The following is a 9,328-nucleotide window of genomic DNA, read 5'->3' as shown; positions in this document are numbered from 1 at the left end:
TATATACCTTGATGTTGCAGAAAAAAGACCATATATTTTTGTAACCGATTTCCGAACTCTAAATGGGTGAATTTTGGCGAATTAAACGCCTTTCTATTATTCGCTCTCGGAGCGATGACGTCACAACGTGGCGTCACATCGGGAAGCAATCCGCCATTTTCTCAAACACCAAGTCAAATCAGCTCTGTTATTTTCCATTTTTTCGACTGTTTTCCGTACCTTGGAGACATCATGCCTCGTCTGTGTGTTGTCGGAGGGTGTAACAACACGAACAGGGACGGATTCAAGTTGCACCAGTGGCCCAAAGATGCGAAAGTGGCAAGAAATTGGTCGTTTGTTCCGCACACTTTACCGACGAAAGCTATGCTACGACAGAGATGACAAGAATGTGTGGATATCCTGCGACACTCAAAGCAGATGCATTTCCAACGATAAAGTCAAAGAAATCTGCCGCCAGACCCCCATTGAATCTGCCGGAGTGTGTGAGCAATTCAGAGACAAAGGACCTCGCTAGCACGGCAAGCAATGGCGGCAGTTTGTTCCCGCAGACGAGCGAGCTAAACCCCCTATCGACCCTAGCTTCCCTGGCCTTCTGACATCAACTCCAAAACTGGACAGATCAGCTTTCAGGAAAAGAGCGCGGATGAGGGTATGTCTACAGAATATATTAATTGATGAAAATTGGGCTGTCTGCACTCTCAAAGTGCATGTTGTTGCCAAATGTATTTCATATGCTGTAAACCTAGTTCATATTTGTTAGTTTCCTTTAATGCCAAACAAACACATACCAATCGTTGGTTAGAAGGCGATCGCCAAATTCGTCCTCGCTTTCTCCCGTGTCGCTGGCTGTCGTGTCGTTTTCGTCGGTGTCGCTTGCATACGGTTCAAACCGATATGGCTCAATAGCTTCAGTTTCTTCTTCAATTTCGTTTTCGCTACCTGCCTCCACACTATAACCATCCGTTTCAATACATTCGTAATCTGTTGAATCGCTTAAGCCGCTGAAATCCGAGTCTGAATCCGAGCTAATGTCGCTATAGCTTGCTGTTCTTTCCGCCATGTTTGTTTGTGTTGGCTTCACTATATGACGTCACAGGAAAATGGACGGGTGGTTAAAATCAGGCACTTTGAAGCTTCTTTTAGGGATATTGCGTGATGGGTAAAATTTTGAAAAAAACTTCGAAAAATATAATAAGCCACTGGGAACTGGTTTTTAATGGTTTTAACCATTCTGAAATTGTGATAATGTTCCCCTTTAACAGTAAGTGAAAAAGTAGATTAATATTTCATTTTCTACCACTTGTCCTTAATAATTTTGAAAAAATAATATAATGATAAATGACACACTATGTTACTGCATATGTCAGCAGCTAAATTAGGAGCCTTTGTTTGTTTACTTACTACTAAAAGACAAGTTGTCTAGTATGTTCACTATTTTATTTAAGGACAAAATTGCAATACGAAACATATGTTTGATGTACCCTAAGATTTTGTGTTAAAATAAAGCCAATAATGATTTTTTTTGTGGTCCCCTTTGTTTAGAAAAGTACCAAAAAGTACCGAAATACTTTTGGTGCCGGTACCAGTACCAAAATATTGGTATGGGGACAACACTAATACAACGCACACCGAGCACCCACTGGCAGAAATGTAGATCTATGCACTTGCACACACACTACAACACATCAGTCCCTCCCTCTTCTTCGACTGAGGAGTGCAGCAAAACAAATTCCTCTTGTTTAGTGTCAGTTGCATGTCATGTCGCGTGGGACTTGCAATGTGCGTCGAGTGCAGATTTCCACGCCTGTTTGTGTTGTAAAGCCGCGCACCGTGACTGCTGACTATCCCATCTTCATGCTCCTCTGTTCTTCTGTCAGGGCAAAACATAAATATATGTTCAAGCAGTGACATCAGATGAAAAATGGGAAAAGTGCCTGATTTCAAACATAAAACCTAACCACTCATATCGGTTTGACATTTCAATGAGAGCCCTGATCCTTGTTCCTATTTCGACTTGGCTTCCCCTTCGTCTCTTCTTCTCCACACCAGTAAGTCTGACAAAGGATGACTGAATGAGCAGGAGATTGGCGGTTTCTGATAGAGTTACACCCCACAAATGGAGTCAATCAAGGTCCGGGTGGGGGAAAAAAAATTCATTTTCTGACCGAAGTGTCAGTACAATTGTCAGGCCTCCACGACAACAAATCCATAGCACTAAAAAGAAAGAAGGCTGCATGGTTAGGTCTAAAAAAAAAAAAAAAGAAGTTAGGAAGAACTGAGGGGTCTGACATAGTTTGAAACACGAACCCTTGGAGTGTATTCACAGTCAATCAGAGCACTTACCTTTCAGTTGTCCATAACACTATTTCATAGCAATTATTACCCTGAGTGAGCAGGTGACAGCACCATGCAAATGTCCCGTAATCCCGAAATGACGGACCGGGAAGGGGAAGCCTTGCAGTGATTTGTGACAAAGTAACTGAACGTGGACTTCTGTACTTAGAAACGTGAGAGTAGTTTCCCCTCAGGCTTATAGTGACGCTCGCCACGTTGATTCGATGCACAAAGGTTTTAGTCCGCATTGCCCGCACACACATCGACTTATTCTACGCATTACCATTCAAGTTTTAAATTGAAAAATTCCTGTAGGGTATCTATTGAATGTATGGAGTAAGCAAATTAATGAATATAGTGTTTTTTTCTTGAAGAAAAATGTGTTATCACCAAATATAACTTAATATCATGTACAGTTGTAGTCAAAAGTTTACATACACTTGTTAAGAACATAATGTCATGGCTGTCTTGAGTTTCCAATCATTTCTACAACTCTTATTTTTTCGTGATACAGTGATTGGAGCACATACTTGTTGGTCACAAAATGTGACAAAATCTGCTGGGTTAAAAGTATACATAGAGCAATGTTAATATTTGGCTACATGTCCCTTGGCAAGTTTCACTGCAACATGGCACTTTTGGTAGCCATCCACAAGCTTCTGGTTGAATTTTTGACCACTCCTCTTGACAAAATTGGTGCAGTTCAGCTAAAGTTGTTGGTTTTCTGACATGGACTTTCTTCAGCATTGTCCACACGTTTTTCATTGATTGATTGAAACTTTTATTAGTAGATTGCACAGTACAGTACATATTCCATACAATTGACCACTAAAGTTTTTCAACTTGTTTAAGTCGGGGTCCACGTTAATCAATTCATGGTAAAATACCACAAGTCATGCATTGGCTGGGAATCGAACCCAGGTCAACTGCTTGGAAGGCAGCTATGCTAACCACTATACCACCAATGCTTAGTAATGTTTAAGTCAGGACTTTGGAAAGGCCATTCTAAAACCTTAATTGTTGCCTGATTTAGCCATTCCTTTACCACTTTCGACATGTGTTTGGAGTCATTGTCCTGTTGGAACACCCAACTGCGCCCAAGACTCCGGGCTGATGATTTTACGTTGTCCTGAAGAATTTTGGAGGGAATCCTCCATTTTCATTGTCCCATTTACTCTCTGTAAAGCACCTGTTCCATTGGCAGCAAAACAGGCCCAGAGTATAATACTACCACCACCATGCTTGACGGTAGGCTTGCTGTTCCTGGGATTAAAGGCCTCACCTTTTCTTCTCCAAACATATTGCTGGGTATTGTAGCCAAACAGCTCAATTTTTGTTTCATCTGACCACAGAACTTTCCTCCAGAAGGTCTTATCTTAGTCCATGTGATGTCAAGGGACATGTAACCAAATATTAACATTGCTGTATGTATACTTTTGACCCAGCAGATTTGGTCACATTTTCAGTAGACCCATAATAAATTCATAAAATAGCCAAACTTCAGGAATGTTTTTTGTGACCAACAAGTATGTGCTCTAATCACTCATACCCAAAAAAAATAAGAGCTGTAGAAATTATTGGAAACTCAAGACAGCCATGACATTATGTTATTTACAAGTGTATGTAAACTGTTGACCACGACTGTATAATAACTTATTTGTTCTTCTTTGCTTTGTTCCCTCATAAATCTTTGTAGAGAAGTGTGCCAAGAAATAAATTTAAATATATCATGGTGCAGACTTTATTTGTTAGTACATTTATTGACATTGGGAAATTGAGCTTTTCGTAAGTCTTTTGTTGAGCCCTAAAAAGTGTTTATACTGTAAGCATTGTACTTATTACACATCAACTGGTTTGTTGTAACGACGTACATTATGTTGTGTTATGATTAGAGGTGTTGAAACCACCATATAACATAACTAATGCTAGGGCAGCATGGTGTCAGAAGGGTTAGTATGTGTGCCTCACAATACCAAGGTCCTGGGTTCGATCCTGTGTGGAGTTTGCATGTTCTCCCTGTGACTGTGTGGGTTCCCTCCGTATACTCCAGCTTCCTCCCACCTCCAAAGACATGCACCTGGGGATAGGTTGACTGGCAACACTAAATTGGCCCTAGTGTGTGAATGTGAGTGTGAATGTTGTCTATCTATCTGTGTTGGCCCTGTGATGAGGTGGCGACTTGTCCAGGGTGTACCCCACCTTCCGCCCGAATGCAGCTGAGATAGACCCAGAAAGGGACACGCGGTAGAAAATGGATGGATAATATCTTATTTGGTCTTCTTTGCTTTTTCCCCATCATAAAACTTTGTAGAGGAGTGTGCCAAGGAAGAAATTTAAACATATCATGGTGCAGACTTTATTTGTCGGTACATTTATTGACATTGTGAAATGGGGCTTTTCGTAAGTCTTTTGTTGAGCCCTACAAAGTGTTTCTACTGTAAGCATTGTACTTATTTCACACCAACTGGTTGGTTGTTGTTAGAATAATTATGTATATATTATCACACAACTTTTATGCTTAAGGGCCGTTGCTATAATTATTGTCAATTGTGCTGAAGTGGTATTTTTCTTTGTCTGTGCAAAGCTGGCAATCCAAAAGCCTGGTATCAGTATTTGTGTCCAGGAACGTCCTGCTGACTGCCAAGGCCGAACACCGCCGTGACGCAGATAGGGCAGAGACAAGGCGATATCACCAGCGTCAACAGATTTGCATTTTTGTATAATCATATATTGTGTCTAACTGGAGTTGTTAAGATTACCCCCTTCCATCAGCGACAGCTTCAGTGATGTAAACAGGGACCTCCCAAATAAATAGAGGAAGCACGCGGGCTGGACTTTTAGAACGTAATTTGGATCTGTAAGTAGAATACAGCACAAAACACGTGTCTCCTCATTGAGCCAAATTGAACTCTGTCTCTGCAAGATTCCTTGCTTCTCATCTGTTTAATAGATGTCATCAGTGTTTGAACCTGACAATTGTAACGTACATGATGATACGTTATGATTAGAGGTGTTGAAACCGCCATATAGCAACACTAATGCTAATTTGTAGCATTCATATGGCAAAGTTACATCGAGCTAGCACATTTCTGAAAAGTGAAGCCTCACTGTACAGTACGTTTGAGCGTTTTCTCGTGCTTTGGTTTTCCTGGCCAAGTGTTTTAGCCAGTGTTTAGTCTGCAACTGGACAACAAAGATAGCAAAATGTGGTAGCGTTGGATTTTATGTGAACCGAAGGAATTCTCATCTCTGAATTCTGGTTCCAATCCTTACTTGTATTGCACTTAGGTTTATGGTAGAAAGGCTAGGTTTTTGATGCGCAATATTTATAAATCCGAGGAAACATGCAAAAACCGGGGTTAACTTTTGACGAAAATTTTCATCAATAACCAAATTATATGAAAATATACCAGTGTGGTGGACATCCGGCCGGAATTAGGATTGTTTGGCCGTGGTATGTTTGTGCTCTACTGATTGCCACTCAAGCTGAATGTTGTTTACCCGGCCCATAAAGATCCTCTTTACTCGCCTGTTGACCCATGAAACGTCAAACTTCTCAGCTCGTCCCCTCCCCAAACAAGGTCTTTAATCCTAAAGCTTCCCGCCTGTTATATTACCTCCACATCAATATGTCACCCAGTTCCGCCGCGACAGGATGTCAACTTAATGCAACGCCAGGGTTAAGAAAACAGCATCTTCACCGATGACTGATAGCCTGTCAGCGCTCGCACAAAAAGTTTAGAAATGCGATCCACCTGTCATTTTGCGGTGATTATGAATCCCTTCCTCCAGCGGCTCGACGGCCCATTCAGATGCACTGGAGCCTGGCCTCGCTCAGCATTCGTTACATGGATGAGAGAGCAAACTTTAAATCACTCTAAATGAGTAAGTGAGAGAAAGATTCCAGCTCATCTTAATGTAAACAACTGAGCTCACTCTTTGAACTTTTTCAAGATCTGATTTCATTTATCATACAGCAGGGAAGAGACAACTGGAATGAAGCTTTTTGTTTCCTTATGAATTAAACAAGATGAACAAATTAAGACGTCATCCACTTCCTTCCATTATGTCCCCTTTTTGTTTGTTCGCCTCCTCTTTTCATCTCTTGAAGACGAGAAGGCAAACACAAATAGAGACTACATGTTTCTTTATCTTTAACCTCACTGTGAACTAAAGATGACCTTCGGAGTCAAATGCATTAGCTTTGGGGTGGTCAGACTAAAGACTCTGTGTGTGCGTGTGTGTGTGTGTGTGTGTGTGTGTGTGTGTGTGTGTGTGTGTGTGTGTGTGTGTGTGTGTGTGTGTGTGTGTGTGTGTGTGTTCTTGTATTTCTATCCTTCTTGAGACCTCAAGTAGGAAAAGTGCCTTCCATATGAGGACCGGTGAACAAGTTAGGACTGAAATCATGGAAATCATGGTGCCAATATGGATAACCATTGCATCTACAAACCTAGTTTCCATATGAGTTGGTAAATTGTGTTAGATGTAAATATAAACGGAATGCAATGATTTGCAAATAATTTTCAACCCATATTCAGTTGAATATGCTACAAAGACAACATATTTGATGTTCAAACTGATAAACATTTTTTTTTTTGCAAATAATCATTAACTTTAGACTTTGATGTCAGCAACACGTGACAAAGAAGTTAGGAAAGGTAGCAATAAATACTGATAAAGTTGAGGAATGCTCATCAAACACTGTTTTGGAACATCCCACAGGTGTGCAGGCTAATTGGGAACAGGTGGGTGCTATGATTGGGTATAAAAACAGCTTCCCATAAAATGCTCAGTCTTTCACAAGAAAGGATGGGGTGAGGTACACCTCGTTGTCCACAACTGCGTGAGCAAATAATCAAACAGTTTAAGAACAACATTTCTCAAAGTGCAATTGCAAGAAATTTAGGGATTTCAACATCTACGGTCCATAATATCATCAAAAGGTCCAGATAATCTGGAGAAATCACTCCACGTAAGTGGCATGGCCGGAAACCAACATTGAATGACCGTGACCTTCGATCACTCAGACGGCACTATATCAAAAAACAACATCAATCTCTAAAGGATATCACCACATGGGCTCAAGAACACTTCAGAAAACCACTGTCACTAAATACAGTTTGTCGCTACATCTGTAAGTGTTATGATCTGCTGCCCGGATCATATTTTTTGTTTACGTTTTCAAGATACTTGTTTTTGGTTAGTTTTGGACTCCTTGAGTACCTGTTTTGTACACCTGAGTTTGTTGCCATGGCTGCTTATTATTTTCACCTGCCGCGTTTGTTCCCGACACGCACCTGTTTGCCATCACTGACATTATTATTTAAGTCTGTCCTCCCTGTCATTCGTTCTGGCTTCGTAGTTTGTTTTCATGCAACAGTTGACGACTTTTTGTTCTGGCTCTGTACCTGTTAGCTTCCACGCTAAACTCCTTTTTTTACCTTCTAGCTCCCATGCTAGCTCTTTTAGTTTTTGCCTTATGTGCTATGAGCACCCTTTTCTTTATTCCAGTATAAGTTAATTATTAAATAAATACTTTCTTACCTGCACGCTGTGTCTGACGCCCGTCTGCATTCCTGAGAGAACGAACCCCGCATCACCATGCGCCCCGGTCGTCACAGTACGAAGCCAGCAAAAAGTTCTTTCACATCGGACCTGACGGGTGGATGAAGAAGGTGCGTGGATGGTCCTCCGAGCGATGGAGGCAGAGACGCTCCGCTGCAATCCAGATGAGGAGATGATATGGGGACCTGGAGGTGTTCTGGTCCCGATCGACTCCATCTGGCCCGGGGAGGTCCGCTCTCAGCCCGCTCGCACGCGTCAGCGAAGGCGGAAGTCGCACAAGACGGCTTCAGCTCGCGACATAGACGCGCCACCCCCGCAATTCTTCCCTCCGGAGCACAGCCAAGCAGCCCGGGATTCCCCTCCGCCGATGTTTGGTAATCCCATCACTCACTTTGCCAAACAGTTCACTGATTGGGCTGTCAGTCAGCTGGAGACCCGCGCGGATGACGTCATCCCGTCCACTGGTGATGACGTCATAGACGAAGAATTTTTTTTTAAATTCAGTCAATTCTTTCTGTCAGCCGCCTCCAAATGACTTTAATTCAACAATTAAATACTATCAGGACATTTTTGTTAATTATAAGTCTAGTCAGTACCAGTCACATTCTGGTTTTCAAGCCCCACCCCCTATGGCTCAAGCTCCGCCCACTCCTCTGTTTTCTCCCTCTTGGTCGTCCCTACAGTCCACTATTGAAGAGCAGAATAGACAATTTGGACAATCAAAAGGGGAGGAGCCTACCCACCTCCTCACCTCCTCCCTCCCACCCCTAAAGACTGTTCCAGACTGCACAAAACGCGTCTGGGATCCGCTTCTTGAGGGGGGGGCTAGTACTGGGTGCTTTGCTAGTGGGCGGGCACAGCTGCGCCCAGCCAAGCCCAAACCTCCATGCCGGCCTACGCCACCAGACCTTCGGCATGCTAAGCCGCAACCCCCGGCCAGGCCACCTCCGCCAAAGTCACGCCCAGCACCTGCTCCAAGGCTGGTTCTCGCACCAGCACCGAATCCAAGTCTGGTTTCCACACCAGCACCGACTCCAAGTCTGGTTTCCGCACCAGCACCTGTTTCCACGGCAACGACAACGACAGTCCGGACGCCTGCCACTCTGACGCCACCATCAACCCTGGTGGTCCTGCAAACACCATCCTCTCCACCTCCTGCTCCATCGCTGCAAAGCACACGAGACCCCGCAGAGACCAACCAAGTAAAATGGGCACTGCACCAACAGGACAAACAACTTGGACAACAAGAGGAACAGTTTGGCGTTCTTGAGGCTTGCGTCAACGCCATGGCGGAACGCCAAGACGCCCGCCTTGACGCTTTGGAGAGACAGCTGGGAAGTATTCTCACCGCGCTGCAGGTGATGATTCCCCCTACGGCCAACCCAGCAGCCCAGCTGAGACATCCACCACTCGCAGATAATCCGTTGCC

At 43.2% G+C, this 9,328-nt stretch overlaps 1 non-coding gene across 1 annotated transcript; it reads right to left on the bottom strand.

Moving 5' to 3' along the window:
* Positions 1-3,230: 3,230 nt before the first annotated feature.
* trnag-ucc (transfer RNA glycine (anticodon UCC)) lies at positions 3,231-3,302 on the bottom strand. The gene has a single exon. It is a non-coding gene; the product is annotated as a tRNA-Gly (tRNA).
* Positions 3,303-9,328: the final 6,026 nt, after the last annotated feature.

This window comes from Nerophis lumbriciformis, linkage group LG04 (assembly GCF_033978685.3).
Source record: "Nerophis lumbriciformis linkage group LG04, RoL_Nlum_v2.1, whole genome shotgun sequence".
Classification (NCBI taxonomy): domain Eukaryota; kingdom Metazoa; phylum Chordata; class Actinopteri; order Syngnathiformes; family Syngnathidae; genus Nerophis; species Nerophis lumbriciformis.
This window is presented reverse-complemented; position numbering and strand designations above follow the sequence as displayed.